The sequence below is a fragment of the Accipiter gentilis genome, chromosome 6, assembly GCF_929443795.1.
Source record: "Accipiter gentilis chromosome 6, bAccGen1.1, whole genome shotgun sequence".
Taxonomy (NCBI): Eukaryota; Metazoa; Chordata; class Aves; order Accipitriformes; family Accipitridae; genus Astur; species Astur gentilis.
The window spans coordinates 5,726,747-5,745,657 of NC_064885.1; the positions used below are offsets into that span (position 1 = coordinate 5,726,747).

General features: G+C 43.4%; 1 protein-coding gene across 2 annotated transcripts in view; it reads right to left on the minus strand.

Moving 5' to 3' along the window:
• Positions 1-18,740, minus strand: part of TAOK1 (TAO kinase 1) — a 73,705-nt gene extending 54,965 nt beyond the window's left edge. Inside the window, exons 1-2 of one of the 2 annotated variants that reach the window (XM_049802033.1) lie at positions 18,232-18,740; positions 4,511-4,584 (exon numbers count right to left, since the gene is read on the minus strand). The gene's annotated coding sequence lies outside the window, so the exon portion shown is untranslated. The remainder of the gene's footprint in view (positions 1-4,510; positions 4,585-18,231) is intronic. The other variant, XM_049802032.1, reaches the window with a different exon arrangement.
• Positions 18,741-18,911: the final 171 nt, after the last annotated feature.

Here is an 18,911-nt window from a genome sequence, read left to right on the forward strand (position 1 = left end):
TGCATCTTTCCATTTCTAACTGATAAATCACATTTTTATATATATTATAGACATATATTATTATATATACTTATATATTATATGTTATATTTGTTTTTACTGCATGACCATGCACTTTTTACTACCCTGTTTCTGTCTCTATTATTGCAAATCCTCCAGCTCAATCAGTCTGGCCGAGTGAGATTCCAGGCCTCCTCCAGATGGACAATACCCCCCAACTTTGCCCCAGCAAATTTTATTAACGCAGTCCTTTCATGTGTACATCAAGACCAAAACACCATTCAAGCAGCTTCCCTCTAGCCCACACTTCCTCCTTCAACAGCATGAATTCACCTTCCCGTAGCCAGTCCCTACACCATTACACCATACTTGACTTTAAGAAGTCTCCAACATGATGCTGTGTCCCGTGATGTACTGACGTTCGCCTACATGAGATGAACCGCTCCTCCATCCCAGCCACTGTCTTGCTCCATCAGCTCTCCAGCAACTCTCCTGTTGAGGTTAGTCCCCCTCACAACACATTCGTCCCCAAGCATGGGAAACACCATATACAAGTAGTTTTTAAATCAGAAGGTGTGGGTGGGCATACAAAACATATCTTTCTGCAGATGGGGGAAGGGAAGGGATAAGAAGTGTGCAAGAACCATCGTCCTTTCCACTCTTGTGTCGATGGCTACCCCACATTTCTGCCTGGCACTCCCCAGGATGCTCTTGCTCCTCATCACCTTCCCCAGCTGCTACGGCTGAGCAAGACCACACCATCACCAAGCTGCCACAATGAAAGCAATGGCTTCTGGCAAAGACTTAAAAAATAGCTACCAGCTGCATTACCTCAAATCCATCTAGACAGGGCACCAACAGTGAGGAGGGGGAAACTGGTTATGTGACCCTGGGAACGAGTCACCCACCCATGGCTCAGCCAGCCCCGACTTTCCAGCAAGGGGGAAGGAGGGTGCCAGAGCAGAGGACAGGCAGCACCAGCCCACTCCCATCTCGCAGGCTGGTGGTCCAGCTGGTCAGCACAAGTGCACCGGTCCTGCACTTCCAGCAGCCGGGTGGGAACAGAGACCTCCCCGTCTTGGCATGGGAGGGAGGTATGCGGTCTGTTTACCTAGAAATTTTGGGCACATCTGCTGAAATTCTGTAAACGCAAAAGATTTGTTGTAGAAACTCTTACGTCACTTTCACAGGAAGAGACAGCGAGATGTGAGACTGAAGCAGGAGAAGTTTGTAACGGCCTGCTTCCCAAATTCAGGCAGTCATAGGCTTGTGTGCTACATTACAGCTGTTCCGTTTTCTGACATCTTATCTCTTATGTACTTATATACCCATTACCATAGTAACCAAATTCCTCAGAACATATAATGTAATTTTTGTATCTAGTGTATTAGAACAAAATTATTAAGGTTACAAAGGCAAGCATTCCAAAATTAGAAAGTGTCAGAATTCAGACTGCCATCTCCCTTGCCAACCCATCTTCACCTGCTGCCTCCCTCCCCATCTCCCAGGCTCCCAAGTCACCTCTCCTGCAAACCTCCAGCTCCATTTCTCTACCAGCTGTAGCACCTTCCTCTTCGATCCCTCTGCAGCCCCAGTTTCACTATACCTCTGTCCTGACGTATTCTTATCTCCTCTCTCATCTGACTTTTATACCTCCTGCATTCACACCAGGCATTTTCCTCCTCCACACTGCCTGGGTGCTCTCCAGGAATGATTCACTGAACACAGGACAGAGATTCCCCACAGTCTAGGAACTGGAAACAAGAGGAGCCTCTCTTGCAGGCAGAAGTCCTTCTGATCTCCCATAGCCCAGGGCTGGAGCATCTTCAGCTGCTCTCTGAGGATAACTGCCTGCTCAGCACCAGGAGCTGCAAAATGCCTACGCAACGCATAGTGCTGGTTTACCCTCTTATTACCATTGCACATTGCACTGTAAGAGTGGGTGCCACTAAGGACTAAACCCCTGTTCCAGGAGGTGTTTTGCAAACACAAAGAGTCTCCATCTTGATGGAACTTATATAAAACAAATTAACCTTTATGCTTTACCTGCCTATATCATTGTTTTATGTATATATTGCTAGGAGGAAGACACATGCATGGAATGCTCAAGTGCTACGTTTTCTCTGAACGCCAGCATCTGCAAGCACTATAGAAGCAAAGAGTGGAATCCACTGCAGTGGAACATACTCAGTAAATTCAGCAGATCTCTCCTTACAGAAGGTTTACTAAAAAGCCCATCAAATCACAGCCTTAGACATCCTGTTGCTTGACTGCCTCTCCACTAGAAAGACAGGTTAAGTAGATACATTATTGTGCACATACAGAAGGTAAATGACTACATCTTTTCTCCAAAAACCTGCTTTAAAAAAAATTATCTGGCTCTTTTCTGGTTTTGGCAGTATTACTAATTGTCCTGAACACAAGGGATGAAAGAGGTAGGTCAGCATCTGCACCTGAAGCAAATACTTGGAACAACAATTCAGAAACAAGGCCCACAAAGCAGGTTTTAATGCCCAAGGTCCATCCTACCTAGGTTGACTCTTACTGGGAGTATTTAAAAAAAATTTTCTCCTGTACAGCAACTCTTCAGCTCCCAAGCATGAAATACAGCACTTTCTTCTGGCCTGAAGAGAGGAGGAAAGCGCTTAAGTCACTTGAACGTACCTAGTAAGCGTTAAAGTATTTTAAGGCTGAAAAGGCAATTTCAGCTCAAGTAGGAACACATCCATCCTAAATTTGACAGAAAACTGTAATCAGAGATTGGTCTATTCCAACAGCACAGATCGAAACACCTTTCTATTTCACGGGTTCTTTGTGTGCTCACACACAAAGCCGCTTAATCCAGCTGTTCTCAGCAATCATTCACAAAAGCAAATGAACGAAAAAAATAATCAGCAACCATTTCCACTCCTACCCTTTAGTTGAGGTGAATGATAATTTGATTCCTTCAGTCAATGGACAAAACTATTTTCTATGCCTTTAAATAAAAGGTTTATTGAGATATGGTGGAACCTGCTCTCACACTTGGGGTTTCTGAAAATAAGGTTGTCCTGCCTGTTTCACAGACTCTGGCCTCAGCTTTTGCATGAGGTGAGGCACGGAGCTGCCAACAGGTGACTTTTCCAAAACTGACCTGATCTTTGAGAGATGTAGTAAAGGAATAGCATTGCAAAGAAAAAGCCAATTAAAATGATCTTATACTTTTCCTTAAGCATTCACTGCTGGCAGGGACTGAGCTCAAAGGCCTTTGTCTCAGGCAGCACAGCAGCCTGCACCTTGCTGGACGGCAGCAGCAGCTGGACTCTGATCTGAAGGCAATCAGTGATTTGGTCAAAGCTAAACCATGCTACTCAGAGGCACACAATCATGCCATCTAATGAAGGATGGTAACTGAAGATGATAAAAGCTACTACCCAGTGCTGTCACCATATGGCTCAGCTATAGCAGGATTAAGCTGTATGGTCTGAAGGGCTTCCTTAAGATGGTCTGCAATTATGCAACATAGGGGTCTGGCTCTATCAAGATATGGAAGAAGTAAAGCACCAGGCAACAAGGATAGCCATGAGAACAGTCCCAAGAGAGCAGCGGGACAGACCTTGCCAGGAGGACATTAGAAATTTTCAAAAATAAATCACCTGCTGGTTTGTTTTATGTTGTTTGTTTGGTGGTTGGTTTTTGTTGGGTTGTGTTTTTTTTTTTTTGGGGGGGGGGGGGGGGGGGAGGTGTTTTGCTGTTTGTTTTTTTTTTCCCCAGAAACAGGGCTTGGTATTCTTTCTCCATTTTCATTTTAACAAATGGACAACTCACACAAAACACTACACTTTTCTTTCATGACACCTCCCAGAGACCCTCCTACTTCCCTGGAGAGTTTATCAAAGATTTTTAGACAAAACAAGAGAAGTTGCCTGCATTAGAGTTTCAATACTGTCACCGTATCTGTCCAGGTTCCCTTAAAACAGTCCTCTTCCTTACAGTATTTAAGAATCTACCCTACACACAGCTATGGCTGCAGTGAACTAGGCCTTATTCTGAGGTAGAAAAATTCACAGCATTTTTCACTTAGATTTTAAGAAAACTCATGGAATTTAAAAAGTAAAAGAGCACATGAGAAGACCATCAGTGGTTACCTAAAATCCAGCTTAATTAACAATAGCTATGCATGTTTACATTTTATCATGCCACAGATACTTCATACTAAAAAACTGTATTAGAAATTCTGCCCTGGTGAACAGTAGAAGCTTTTACAAAGAACTTTTCCTTTTGGGACAGAAGCAATGGTTTGCACTGGGGTTGATGGTATTTAATTGCTGGTGAAAAGTAAAATAAAATCATCCCTCTGAAATAAAGACCATTCATTGTGAAGCTGAAATATTATCAGTCTGTAGCATTCAAATGTGTTTTCTACATGGATTGAAGAAAGCAGATCACAGCTCAGGCTGAGGGTTTCACAGCCTGCAGAGCGAGGAGGACAGCTTTGCATGACTAACATTGGCCGACTGTGTCAACTCACCAGGATGGAGAGGACCACACCTGCAACATCTCCATTCAAAGGTTCTTTGGCATTTCTCAGGTCTTATGCTAGGTCTGGAAAAACGTGGAAAGACCAGAGCTTTGGTGACTAGAGGTTGCTCCATCTCCCTGATTTTTTTTCATTTTCACTACTTTCTCCTAAGAGGATATTATTCAACTGCCAAAACTCACAATGTCACATCTGACCTATACTTTCATTACCAAGGCTTAAAAAGCACCTGATATTTTCTGAGTATTTAGCAGAGTTGCAATAAACTTTCTTACCTTACAAACATGTAAGCTGTGTGAATAAGAGGTGACCTGTCCAAGACCACACAAGTTCACAGCAAGAACAGAAAGGTCTAACATCACGTTTCTTATGCTAACCATCAAATACATAGGCTCTGTGTTTCTTTTTCAAGTTTCACCCAGTGCCCAGTCTACTAAAACAAGGACCCGTATTATTTACCTGATTTCATAATCTTATCTCTCAACAGAATTTACATTTATCACAAGACAGAGTGTTCAACTTTTGCAGAAGAATGGCTAAGTCAGTGAATAACAAGACTCATGACTGCTAGCATCTTCTGACTCAAGAGTACCAGCCTGCATACAACCAGAGAACATGGGGGCTGAAGGCTGCCTTTGCTCCAGTGGCTCTTTAGAGGTAGATGATATCAAATTCCTTTCACATCTGTTTAGATTTCAGGAGACAAGCACCCACATCACACACAAAAAAACCCACCCTCACATCCTTCTGGCAGCCAACTACTTGAAGGGGCACAGAGAAAAAAGGCACTCCTTGCCCCTGGAGGCTGCCTGTGAAGGGCACTAGTAGGGTGTAAAAGCAGAGTAATACAGCAAATTTTTACACTGTTGCAGTCTGCACTGCACCTACTCCAGGGATAAATAAAATTCCAATCTCCACAATCTCCAAGGCTGTCAATCTGACACCTTTTGTGAATACTAAATTCACACATACAAAGAACTTTCTCCTTTGTAGGTTTTGAAACATCTCGCATGCCGTTTCCTACTGGTAACTGAACAAGCAGCATAATTTCATACCTGGCAATTTGAAGCCTCTTTTTCAGCAGTTTGGAATAATGGATTATGCCTTTTGTTTGCCAGTAGGAACAGACAAATAAGAGAAAAAAAACCAGCAAAGTTTCAAGCAACATTTCCTTTATTAAAAGAAGATCTATTTGCTGACTGCTCCTGTTGGCTAATAAACAAAGGGAAAGTCAGGTGTCCATTTTACAAATTCTAAGGATCTTGGATTTTTGAGCTGGGAAAGTAGGACAACCTCCTGATACCTTGGGCAGATACTGCCCTAACAACCGACCAGCAAAAAGCGAGAACTGCTCCCTCATCATGCATGCAGATCACCCATGCAGCCCAGCTGGACAGGGAGCTACTGAGAACTCAACATGCCATGCCAGAAAACAGTATTTACTTTTTGGACGCAAGCTATAAAGAGCAACCAAGAAGTAATTAAGGTTCCTGAGCACAATGGGGCAAAGAATATCAGCTCCAGTGTTGCTCGCTGCCCAGTTCTTACTACATCTGGACAGCTTCTCAGAGACCACCAGCCTATCCTCTCACAACCAATACTCAAGAGTTTATGGCCTCCAAATACCTAAAAAAGGCTCTCTGTAGATTATTTTGCAAAGTCATTTTGAGTGAGGGAATATCTAAAGCTCTAACCTTAAAAAAGAATAAACCTGTCCATATTTATATGAACCATATTGCTTAGTATAGCTAACAAGCTACATGAAAGCCAGTTGCTGCTAGGCCACAAAAAAGGGCTCCCATAGAGAAGGAAGAACTCGGATACACTCTTACATTAAATTTCACAGGCTTGAACAAAAATCACCCTGGTTATATCAGTCCTGCAGTTGGTTTTGGCTGCTCCCCTGACCCTGGCCAGGACCCAACAGTAATCTTGGTGGAAGGCTGCTGTTAGTACTACCATGATATTTATACAAACATCTGAAGCGTATGGGACAGTTCTCTGGTAGAAACCAACACAAATGTGACAAGTCACTGGGCAGTACTTATTTAAATATCTCCAAAACAGTAAAAAACAAAGGTTACATTAAAAGAAAAAAGATCCCTGAACTAAAGAAGACTTAGGTATTTATAAAATGACTATATATTTGCATCTGGCACATAATCTACATCACACCCTCCAGCAAGGCAGGAAGAAGTTATTTTTTAAAACTTGATAGTCAGATCTGAAAAGAAATAACTGTGCTTCTCTCGCTCTCTTTTTTCTATTAAGCTAATTCCTGTTGTATAAAGTCAGCTTGAAAGCTCCTTTCAAAGAAAAAGGGGGAGGGAGGAGAGGAAGAATCAGATCTGCTTGTTTTTTTGCATTTGACATTCAGGTCTCGTCCCCCCGTTTTGTTTTCCAGGAGGACACGGCGGCGCAGACCTCGCAGAATGATGACATCACACCTACAAAAAAAAGCAAAACCCAAACAGGAGGGAAGCAGCTCTCCCTCAAACAAGAGCTCAGAACAGCTCTGCTTCTGGCTGTTACCTTTTGGATGACTCAAAACTTAATGTGTCCAGGGGTAAAATAATTTTCCCTTCAGACCTCTGGCCCATGAGAGCAGCCCATCAAAATGGGGGAAGGCAACAGTACTGATGCTTTCCAGGCCAGGCAGAATGAAGTTAAAAGGTGTTTAGTTACTGTTTGCCCATAAAGATACCTTGAACAGTAAGGTATTGTATATATAAAGCATTGTTTTATGCTTGTTTATGCCTGTTTTATTATTGTTTTCGGGTTATACAGGCAAATGGCTTTCACCATGATGAAAAAAAGCAAAGCATAGCATGTTTAAGTCACTGTAAATTGGAAACTGCTCTTACTTAAAGGCTTTATAAAGTTATTTCTTCCATATGAGGTAAGCATTCTAAAAAGCATCTTTCCTGCAGAGCAAGTGCATATGCTATACCAGAGACAGAGCAAATGCTAGATGTGTATGCATGCAGAAGGTAGCACCTGCAGAGGGAAAAAACACGCCTCTTGCAGTGAAGAGGCATTTATACCTTGTCTGTATTTATTAAAACTCAGGAGAGGCCCGTGCTAGAACATGTGCACTGACTGCTCCATGTCACAAGGAGATTTATTCTTCATGTAATACCTGAACTCAACAGACCGACATGACTGGCAAGCTCAGAAATAACAGGTTTTAAGTGAGAAAAGTCTGCAAATCTTGGAAGCAAATCTCCAAGATGCTTCCTGGAGATTCAAGACACCAAACTAGACGGTACATGACCATTTTCCTTGCTCCTACCAATTTATCACTTAAACAGCAACAACAAAAAACAGCAAAGATAAAAAAAAAAAAGGAGAATTATAGAAGGGGAAGATATTACATACCCAGTGGTCACATGATTCCACTGACAGCTACTGAACAGCACAATGGTGACAAATCATTCAACAGCTCTTTGCTGTGATTTTTTGGTAATTAAATATGAAATTAAGGAGATTGCCATCTCCACCTTATGCACAAGCTAATCAGTATTAGCAGCCTGCTCAGTTCAGACAGAATACTAATAATTTCTCAAAGCAGCAGAACAAACACAGCCTTGCTATTAACTTAGGGACAATACTCCAACAATAACATCAACTAACCAGGTATCATTCTCAGATTTTGTCCAGAAAAAGATTTTTAAAAGATGCCATTATACAGGATGTCTCACACCTACCCAGAACTTACAAGGCCTGTTATTACTGTTCATCCTCTACTTTGAGAAATTCTGGCATAACAAATGGTTGATTTCAGATAAAATGCAATTACAGATTTCTGTGAAGCAGCTGAAGTTTTCTAGAGAGTTTGACTTCAAGACTTTTAACAGTAAAATGGTAAGACACTGGAATACGCTATCTAAATATCTCAATCTCCTGCCCCAGTGATTAAAAAGAGAGAAAACAAGACAAGCAACTGCTATTAAGGAAGCATCAAAAGGAGGTCACCACTCCACTCAGAAGGAATTTTACTCCTAAGTTTGAAGTCCGAGATCTGTTATATCGGATGGGCCCAATGAAGCGTGCTAAGTCCTGTTGGGTTAACTCTAGAGACTAGTCAGGACAGATGGACAATGACCATCTCTGTAATTTTCTGTTTACATATTTACAGAACGTATTTTAGTGGTGAGACCGTATGTGTCATGTCCTTAGAAATGCTAATCACAGGCATGAAATCACATATAGAAAACCCCTAAATCAGCAGGTGCTCGATGCCTCCAAACCAGAAAATAAGCAGACAAGTAGAATCACAACTCACACCATACTCTCCTTCCACTCATGCTGCTCCATACCACTCATGCTAGTCCGTATCATCCTTGTTTCCCCAACGCCTATGTAAATAGGTAGGTAGATTTTGCAATGCACATGATAAACACCTATGAACTATTTCAAACCAGCACAGGTAGCATTAGTTACAAGGCTGAAAGCAGATCTTGGACAAAACTTGCTACATTTCATACTCCGTGGTTGTGGCAACATTGAACAAAAATCCCTCAGAAAACCAAGGTCCAAAAATATAGAGCACTTCCACACAGGGACTCAAATTTCAAGGTTTTTATGCTTTTTGGGTTATTCTAGCTTAAAAATAACACGACTGAAGCAACAAAATCCTTAGTTTTATTGTTTCGAAATAAGCCCCAGCAATTTTACTTCACAGATATGCTTTAAATGAATACCAACACCGTAAACCTCTCTGCAGAGACAGTTAAAGTAGAATCTAGAACAGATAAAAGTTGCTTGTGATGAGCTGAGCAATGGCTCGCTCAGCGATGCTTACAGATTCCTGACAGGTACAGGGGCTCAAAACTCTTCTTCCCTCCTAGTGCACCCGGTGAGGACGCTTTCAGCTTTTTACAGAAAACAGCAGCATGCATTTGCATTACACAATAACCAGACCCTTAAGAAGAAGTGAGATTCAGCTGTAGTAGGGACTGCACAAACAGGATAAAAAGGATACCCTCTGCCTCCACAGATCTCCATAAAGATGTCCAGACAATCCCCAAGTCTTGCAATTATATCTGCACAAGAATACTTTTTTACTTGGATGAGCAGTTTCCAGTTATCCCTGTGTGTGACTGACTCCCAGAATGAAAAGACTTAGTTTGCTGTTCATCAAGTTCAGAGACTGATCTACAATGCACTAAAGGCCCCTTTCAGATTTACTTAAAAATAAAAATCAGCAACAAGTCACATCATAGTAACATATAATATTATAATTTTCAAGATTTAGCCAGCTCATTCATGAACAGCATCAAACTGCCATTATGATAAGACAAATCTACATAGCACTTATATGATGAAACAAAAAAAGCAATCCCCTGCATCATTAGTAGGTCAGCCAGACTTTCAGGAAGAGATCTGGGACAGTGGTGCTGCTGAACTTTGAGGTCTGTACTGTTCCACCACACACCACAGACAATGCAGCATCTCGTACACTTCTGCTTTTACTTTACAACATAGGAGGTACGGCAGTCCTGCTGGTTAGATGTTAATTGGGGACTGGGGAGACAAATTCTTCTACCTCTGTCACCGGCTATGCTGGGCAAATCGCTCACTCCCCAACCTGTACTTCAGTATCCCCACCTTCTAAGTGTGAAAAATAACTATGCATTCATCATCCATTTCAAATACCTTGATATTTATAGATGAAATTCAGAACTGGGAATTACTATTATTATTCTGCCAACTCAGAGAAAATTACAAAAACATCACATATGTAAGATAATCTTCCTGTGTTATAGCTTACTTAAATTTCTATTTGTGTATTAATATTTTATTTCTCATCATATTAATATTAATGCTAGCTATTTCTATTTAAACATAAAAATATTTGTAATACCTACAAAAAGTATAGTGATTATACTAATTTGTAGTCACTACAGTAATTAATTTTCAATACCAGGGAGTGCAACAGGAAGACTATTCAAATGAGGATCACATACCCTGGTGCTGGACCAGCCACTGTGGAAAGACTCCATGGGATTGCCTGCCTGCACAGTCATCCACAATAACCAATTCCAACAACAAGGGAAAATACGAGATAGTTAAAATAATGTGTGAATTAATATCTTCAAGACATATGGGCTATTTAAGAAAAAGACCCTACCATTAAAATATTTTGGAAAATGTAGAGACTTTTCCAAAATATTTTAAAGAACAGTGTGCATCAAAAACTGCATGTCAAATCTTTTTCAATAAAGTAGCAAATAATTCTTTAAACCTTCTTTATGGTTTTGTGACTAATTATGAGCTGGTAAAGGTAAATCATGTTCTTTGTAAGTAAACTATTTTCATGTTAGTCTAGCATCCAAAGCGCTCTGCTTGTTAGTGTCAAATCAGGAACAAATTGTTTGCCCAATCTTGTTTTTTGCAAACAAATTTAAAACATCAGTATTGCAATGAAATCAGAGGTAATGGTAAGGATGAGAACTTGCTTCTTCCACAATGTTTTATTTTTGGATAAAAAGCCTGCATATTGACCTCTTCTCAAGTACAGGTTATCTTAGTGTTTGGGACCCTGCACTCTGTCTTCCCAGTGAGCAACAGAGTGAAATTTTGAAGACTCTGGTCAGTTCAAGACTGCTGTGTAGGTTCATCTGCTAAGAACATGGTCAACTTCTGAGCTAGCAGCTCGCAGCAACATCTTCTGAGAGTGGGAGAAGGAAATATCTTCAGTGACTGTCACGCAATCAACTAAACTCAGACCAAGCATCCTCCCCCACCTCCATGGGCATGCACTCCTGCTTGTACAGCTCTGGGCGCTTGACGTGGCTTTTGGAGTGGAGATGCTCTACAATTCCTTTGCCCATGTATTGTGTCAAATGAAGGAAAAATAATCTTCCATCCTCCACAAAGGACAGATGATCAGCATTCAGATGGGTTCGCCTGCATTCTTGCTGCAAAACGGGCAGGTCCCAGCAAGAATTAGCAGGAGGTTCTACCACACACCTCCAGCCAGAGACTAACCTAGTTTTAAATACTTCAAAGCATGGGTTAGAGGGGGTTTTGTGTGGAAAGGGAAGAAGGAAAATTAAGCCAAAAACCCAGGTAAGAGCTCAGGGTTTGCCTATATGGTAATTAACCTATAATAAAAACGGAGCTTGGCATTCTTAGCAAGGCACTGCCTCTGAAACATACCATTATTTCCTTCCCAACTTTGATACGCACTTCTAGAAGCCAGCATGAAATTTTGTTAAGGCCTAGGTTACCCTCTTTTTTAATTAAAGTTGCAAACCTCCATAAAAACCTCAATCTAGGAGCCTGCCTGCATACTCGGGATATACAAAGTAAGTATAAAGTGGGGTTTATACCAGTTCAGCTGATGCCAGGGAAAATCATATCACTGCAACACAGTTAGTCTTTATGGATAGTGAAAACACATTACTACATTTAGGCCAGTATATAATTCTCAAGACGAGAGTTCAATATGCAAAGTGTAATAAAAAAGCCCAAGGAGATGCGGGAGGGCGGTGGATTTAAAGGCAGAAGACCATGCGCTGTGCATAGATCCTGTGCTGTTTGACCCTTGAAGAGGCAGACAGCTTACCTAGGGCTACAGAGCCAAATCATACATAAATAGATTTCAAAACCAGGGTTTAACTAGTTTGCTATCTAGGCCAAGAAACAGTTCTGGAACATATTTAACACAGTTTAATCGCATCAAATCATGGCTGGCCCAGAACTGATTTTAACAACTGTCAACTGCTCTTTGGAACAGACAAAGCCAAAAAGCGAAGATCACTGCGTACAGTTTACAGAGAACACAGAGACAACCCAAACATTCAGAACAGCAGCAGAAAAGCAAGGCACATTCAAATCCCATGATCTTTATTCAGATTGGGTTACAAGGAAGTGAGAACTGGGAGGAGTTATGCTAGTGACAACTGCAAGCCAGAACTAAAGAAGAAACATGTTGCACTGCCACCCGGACCCAGCTTGAGAAATCCTAGTAACTGATGGTTTCCCATGGAGAAAGTTGCTGCACTACTTACTGTATACCCGTGGCCTATTTGAGAAACAGCGTTAGCAAAAATAACCTCTCTTCTCATCTCCTCGGCTGGGGGAGGGAGTGACAGTCTCCAATTAAAAGAGGACTGAGGCGGGAAATAAGAACTGCATATTAAGAAGGGGGAAGGAGGCAAAAATAACAAACATGTGCAATACCACATGTGATTCTTTCCAAGAAATCCCAATACAACAATTCTACAATTCTCTAGGAACGGGCTCATGGGTCTGTTATTGCCTTTGAGTAGCGGTATGTCAGGGAAGAGGAAGGATTGCTGGATGCTTGGAAAACAGACTGAACACATGGACGGGGAACAAGCCAAAAACTGTTACAAGAAATACTCCCTACCCTTTCAACATACTTGCATTTGCATATTCTACTTTCCTATGCTCCTGGATCCCAAAGCTTTCCACGGGTTAGAAATCACCCAGACCGGAATGAAGTGAAGCTAAACCAGCAACACAAAGAGAGGGACTGATCTTAAAGGGCCTAACCCCTCAAAAACTGTGTCTACCGATGCTTAGTAAAGGGAAGAAAAAGGGATTTTGTAGTTTAGCTGAGCTAAGTGAAAGGCTGAAAGCAATTTTATTCACATTTTAAGAATTCAGGTGTAATACACATTGGCTTTCAGTCTGAAAGCTATAAGCAAGAATCTCTGAGATTAAGATTAAACATCAAAATTTACTTTTCAAATATGGCTTGACATCACTGACACGCAGCAAAAGCTTCCAACTAAATTCACAGGCACCACTCACCCACATTCTGATAGAAGGTTGCCCTGTAAACACTCTACACTTGATGAACGTAGGAGAAAACTGTTTTTATAAAATTACATCTCACTCTAAAGAAAATATTTGCACGGCTGTAGCCAGGAGTGTAGTAAGGGTCAGTGGAAGATCACAGGCACAGAAAACTGCACAGCCTGCCAGCTTTAGAGTTCTGTGATTTTTACTTCTTTCCTGAAGATCTAAGTTTTCCCCAAAACAAAACATTTCTAGCTTTTTCCATTCTAAGGACAATATTCAATATGTAAATCTCATGCTGTCACCCCATCCTGACCCCTAGAGAAAAATCAAAACTACTTCTAGCCAAGCAATACAACAGGCAAAACTATTAGCTACTGTCCACTCGTATTAAGAAGCCATCATCACCGTAACTCAGAATGTCTGTTGGGCTGTCCTCACCACACCTCTACGAGAAGGAAAAACCTCATCTCTAAGCTACAATGTAGGTATGTAACTAACTCTGCATAGCTGGGCTCAGCAAGCTCCAATTAAACTGGAGAAACTTTTCTGTTTAGACAAAACTTATTGCTGCTTTGGCAATTCCATGTTATGTTTACAGTGGCTACCTTGTCTTTTCTTCTGGCAAAGAAACCAAGATTTAGCAGGATGTGAAAAAAAAATTGTCAAGAGTAACAATGCACTAATTTCTGACAAAGTATTAAAAGTTCTCAATGGCTTCTCTTTGGTTATTAAAAAAATACTGCCGTTCCACTGATCACCAAATATTTGTCTAAAAACTGCCTTAGAAAACCTCGTTTGGAGCACTCATTGTGCTGTCTAACATCCATTGTGTTTCTAAAGGCCTTCAGAAAGTATTCCTTCCTCCATGTTTTGTACTGTAAATGAGCACTTAGACAAGGAGGAGGGAATACAGTGTCTAAAAGCCAACTGTGCTTTTAAACAGCTCTCCATCCTTTCCTCCTGTTTTGTGCACACTTTTTCCCCTCAGAGACTTTGCACTTCACCTCTGATTTCATGTTTTTAAAGTTCTGCCTTCACAGGAAGGACTCTGCTTTGCAGCTCTGCACAGCTGAGCTCCCTCTGGAACTTCACATGAGGGGATTAGTGGTTTTCTGACCCTTTATCCATTGAATTTTTTCCAGTCTCTTCTCCACACAGAAATCAATGTATGATGAGCAACTCCTCAGCATGTTAAAGAACAATGAAAACAAAGAATCCTGACACCTAACAACTACAAGTTCAGGGAAAAGTGCCACCAACCACCTCTGTCTCCAAACATTTCTCTTTGTACAAGCTGTGGTTCCATGGCAGCATAAACAGATCTAATTGCTGGCTGTCGTGGTGCAGCCCAGGCCCTTGGGTTGTCTCTAGCATCACCCAACTGTGCACTGAGCCATTTCAGATCACCAAGCCAACACAAAACTCTTTGCATTTTTCCTTAGGTTAGCTTTCTGCTGGTGTGGCTCAGTGCAGGATCAAAGACCAGAGCCAATAGAATGACATACATGGAAAAGCAAGCGGAGGATGGGACCACACACCTAAATCAACTTCTAGCCTAACAGGAACTCACCAGCAAGCACAAGGCCACACAGACCGGGGTTTCACCCTGCATCATGTTGGTCAAAAGTGAGCAGTTTGTGGAGAAGAGTAAGACACATCCAAGAGTTAGAAAGGACAGCCATAAGCCTCAGAAGGTATTAAATCATCCCTCTCTGTACTGCTATAGGCAAGCTTATCTCAAACATGGTTAACCGAGGGACGACATCCGTGTCACCCATGACAGAGACCCTGCTGTCAGACCCAGGATAAGTTTCTCATTCGGACGTGATTCTATTCCAGAGTTGAAGTTAAGCTCTTCCCTTTGTCCAGTTTCACAAAAGGAAATAGAACCAAAAATCTTCATGCTACATAGCATACTTGAACAGGAAAAATGTAATGGCCACCCATAACCATTGTAATTCGGAAGAAAAGAGCCTGGGTCACCCCTGGTAATACCAAAGATTTCTGTAGTTTCTAGTGTGCATTTCAACATAACAGTATGTTGTTTACATGATTTTAATACGAACAAAAACACAACAGAAAATGCTTCTAAGATAGGATCTTAGAGATTATGTACGTGTTCTCCAAAATACATTGAGAATGGAGTATCACAAGTGATATTTATCATAGCTTCCATACCACTTCTGGATCACAAAGAGAGCCAGATCAACCCTAAACATTTTCTCATTTGACACAACATCTATACCGTCAAATAAACTTTTATGAGGCATATTTTGCAAAGTTAGTCTATTAAGTTAGATCAGAAGTACATCCTTGCAGAAGAGAGAGACAAGAGAGACAACAGCAGCAGTACATCCAGTCCGTCTTTGCTAGAAAGAGAATTAGCACCTGAAAACGAATTACCTGGAAACCACCCAATGTTCCTGTTGAGCATGCAACGGTTGTGTCAAAGTGGAACTCACTACTGCAGAGTCAGCTACCTACAACATCTTTAAAACAAATCTCTGAATTCGTTGCCATATCTATTGTTCTCTACAAAACATCCTCATTACAGGAAATCCACTACTAGGATACATCTGAAGATGTAATTATTAGTGTGATATTTGCTTCTCTTCTAATGTATCTCACCAAGCATAAAAACTGAGGCTGTCTTACAACTCATTAAAAACACGTTATTCTGGTGACAAAACCTGATGAATTATAATGGACAGGCAAAGATGAAAGCTGCACAAATGGAAATGTTATTTAGATGGAAGTAAACATTTAAAATTCTCCAGCTTAGCTTACACCGGAATTTAAAGGAAGGACATACGATAGATAACTTTTTCCAATAGTCTAACTTGAGGCCTAAGTCACCTTATCTCTACATAATTTTAATGCCAACATCTGGTCCTCTACATGCAGCACTTAATTTCAGTCTAGTTGAGAAGGAAAAAAAAAAAAAAACCAAAACAAAACCACCAAACTATCCAAGGAGTTTTTACTTCAGGCAGTTGTGTTTCAACAGGATTAGATTTAATTTAAGCTGTTCTACCAGAATCACTTTCTCTTCAGTGAGATATTCTTAACAGAGAAGAAAAACATTCTCTCAAGTTCAAAGGACAAATTAAGGTTCAAGTTTATCAATACATTTCAGTCCACAGATAAAAGAAAGAGGAGTCCTAAAAATGGCAAACATAGCAGTCAGAACTAGGCCAATGTTGTGGAGAATCTAATATGAAGGCTCAAACCAATCGTTGATTAGGTTTGCCCTTGGACATAAGTAGCAAAAACTATGACACGCTCACTATGAACAGGCACAAAGGCAAGGAAAACGTAGACTCAAAGTACTTTCAAGAAGAATGTATCTAAAACCATATTTAGTGCACCAGCAGTTGTTATTCTGTAATCCTGAAATGTGAAAACAAACCTTCACTAGTGTCAAAATACATCACAGTTTTCCACTGTGTTTTCACTATTACGATGTGCTACCTACTAAAGCTATTTTTCAGACACTGAAGATCTGAACTATACCATTCAACAATATATATATATGTGTGTGTGTATATATATATAACGTTAGGGGTGGTATTTTGGGAACATTTCATTTGAAGCGTTCCAAGCTGATAACCTTTATCCAAATACATAAAACAAGAGCCATGTCAAATGCACTATAAATAGCATTAATAGTAAGGAATCAATAACATCCAAACCTTTAGGTAACATCTTATTAATCCGCCCTTGGCATGCATGGGCACACTGCTGTAAGGGCTCTCAAAATGCAACAGTCAAAGGTGAAGGACACAATTGGTTCAACTAGTTAATGCAACTGCTATTTAACCAACTCAGCCACTAAAATGCCACCTAATGAAATACTCCATACCATGATAAGCAGCAGAGACAAGCACGATAAACACGAAACGCTTTTCTAAGAAAATAAATGAAAGTCCTCAAGGCTAATACCGTTCTGTCATTCTTCCTAAGACATGTACAGATCTACATTTGACAACAACCATTTTTAAGCCCTGGTTCTCCCCCCCATTTCTTGTACCGCGCCCAACACAATGGTACAACTGCATGTTACGGGCGCCCAGGTATCGCGTTTATATTTATTTCTGCTTTCACAGTGACAAAGGTGAACTCTAATGCTCCAAAGATGCTTGCAGCAAAGCAGGCTGAACGATATTTCTAAAGACATACCCACACGCGGGTTACAGAAATCTAGCCTCCATGAGATGTTTTAATCTGACAAATTAAAATGGTTGGGAAACGCTATTTGGCTAACGGAATCGGCCGCCACATGCATTGCTGAGGGGAAGCAATAAAAGGTCTTTAAAATAGGTCACTTTCATCCAAATCCCATACCAGCACCGAACAAAATGGTATTTACACTGAAAACTCACCACTTGGGGAGGAGCGAGGGGTAGGGAAGAGAGCTCGGGGGAAGAAAAAAAAAAAAAAAGGGGGGGGGGGGGGCAGGAATCCGCGCCGGTCTCCGAGGGACCCCCCCAGTCCCGCGGGGTCTCCGGGCTCGGCGGACGAAGCCCACCGGAGCCAGGCAGACAAAAAGGACCGAAGCGCTGGGCACGCCTGGCCGGTGGGAACGGGCAGCCCTGCCCCAGCCCTAGGCCCCGGGCGGCCCCTGACAGCGGCGGCCGCGGGGAACACCCCGCCGGCGGCGGCCGCCCCTCTGAGGGAAGAAACGCCATTTCGCCGCCCGTTCCCTCACCGGTGCTCGGCTCCCGCCGCCGGGGCCGAAGAAGCAGCAGCCCCGAGTCCTGCGGCACTGCCGCAGAGCGCGGCGGGGGAGGCGCCGGCCCCACCGGGCCGCCCCCCCCCATCACCACCACCACCACCACCACCCCCCTTCTTCCTCCTCCTCCCTCACCCCTCCCGGGGGCGCCCCCGCGACCGACCCGCCCCGGCCGAGCCCCCCGCCGCGATGCCCGCCTTACCCTCCGCCGCAGCCGGGCTGGGAGCGCCGGTCGGCCCCCCGCGGAGGAGGAGGAGGAGGAGGAGAAGGAGGAGGAGGAGGAGCGGGGCAAGGGGCGGCGGCCCCGCGGGGGGAGGCGCCCCCGGAGGGGCGTCGGGCCCGGCCCCCGCGGGTGCCCGGGCGCGGCGGGCACAAAGGCGGCGGGGCACGGCACCTAAGATGGCAGGGCAGGCGCGGCGGAGCTCCCAGCCGCCGCCGCCGCCACCACCACCACCACCACCACGGCCGCCGCCGCCGCCTGGGCCCCGTTCGCCGAACCGCGGCCAGGCCGCGCCGCGGGGGCACGGCGTACGGGATGGCGGGCGGCGCCGGCCGTGCCCTGTCCGCGCCGGAGCGGATCCCTTCGGCCGGGCCGCGCCGCGCCGGGATAGCTGCCTGCCTGCCTGCCTGCCTGCCGCCTTCCCCTCAGCGCCGCCCGGGCTCCGGCTGCTCCGTCGCCGCCGCTCCGCGCTGCCCGCAGCCAGCGGCCCCCGCCCGCCCCTCTCGCGAGACTTCGCCGCCCTCTCTCTCTCTTCCCCCCCCCCCGCCTCAACCACCGCGGCCGGCGGGAGGGGCGGGGGGCGGCGGTTGGGGGGAGGAGGAGGAGGAGGAGGAGAAGAAGGCGGGGCCGGGGGCGGCGGAGGGGCAGTTGTGGCGCGGCGG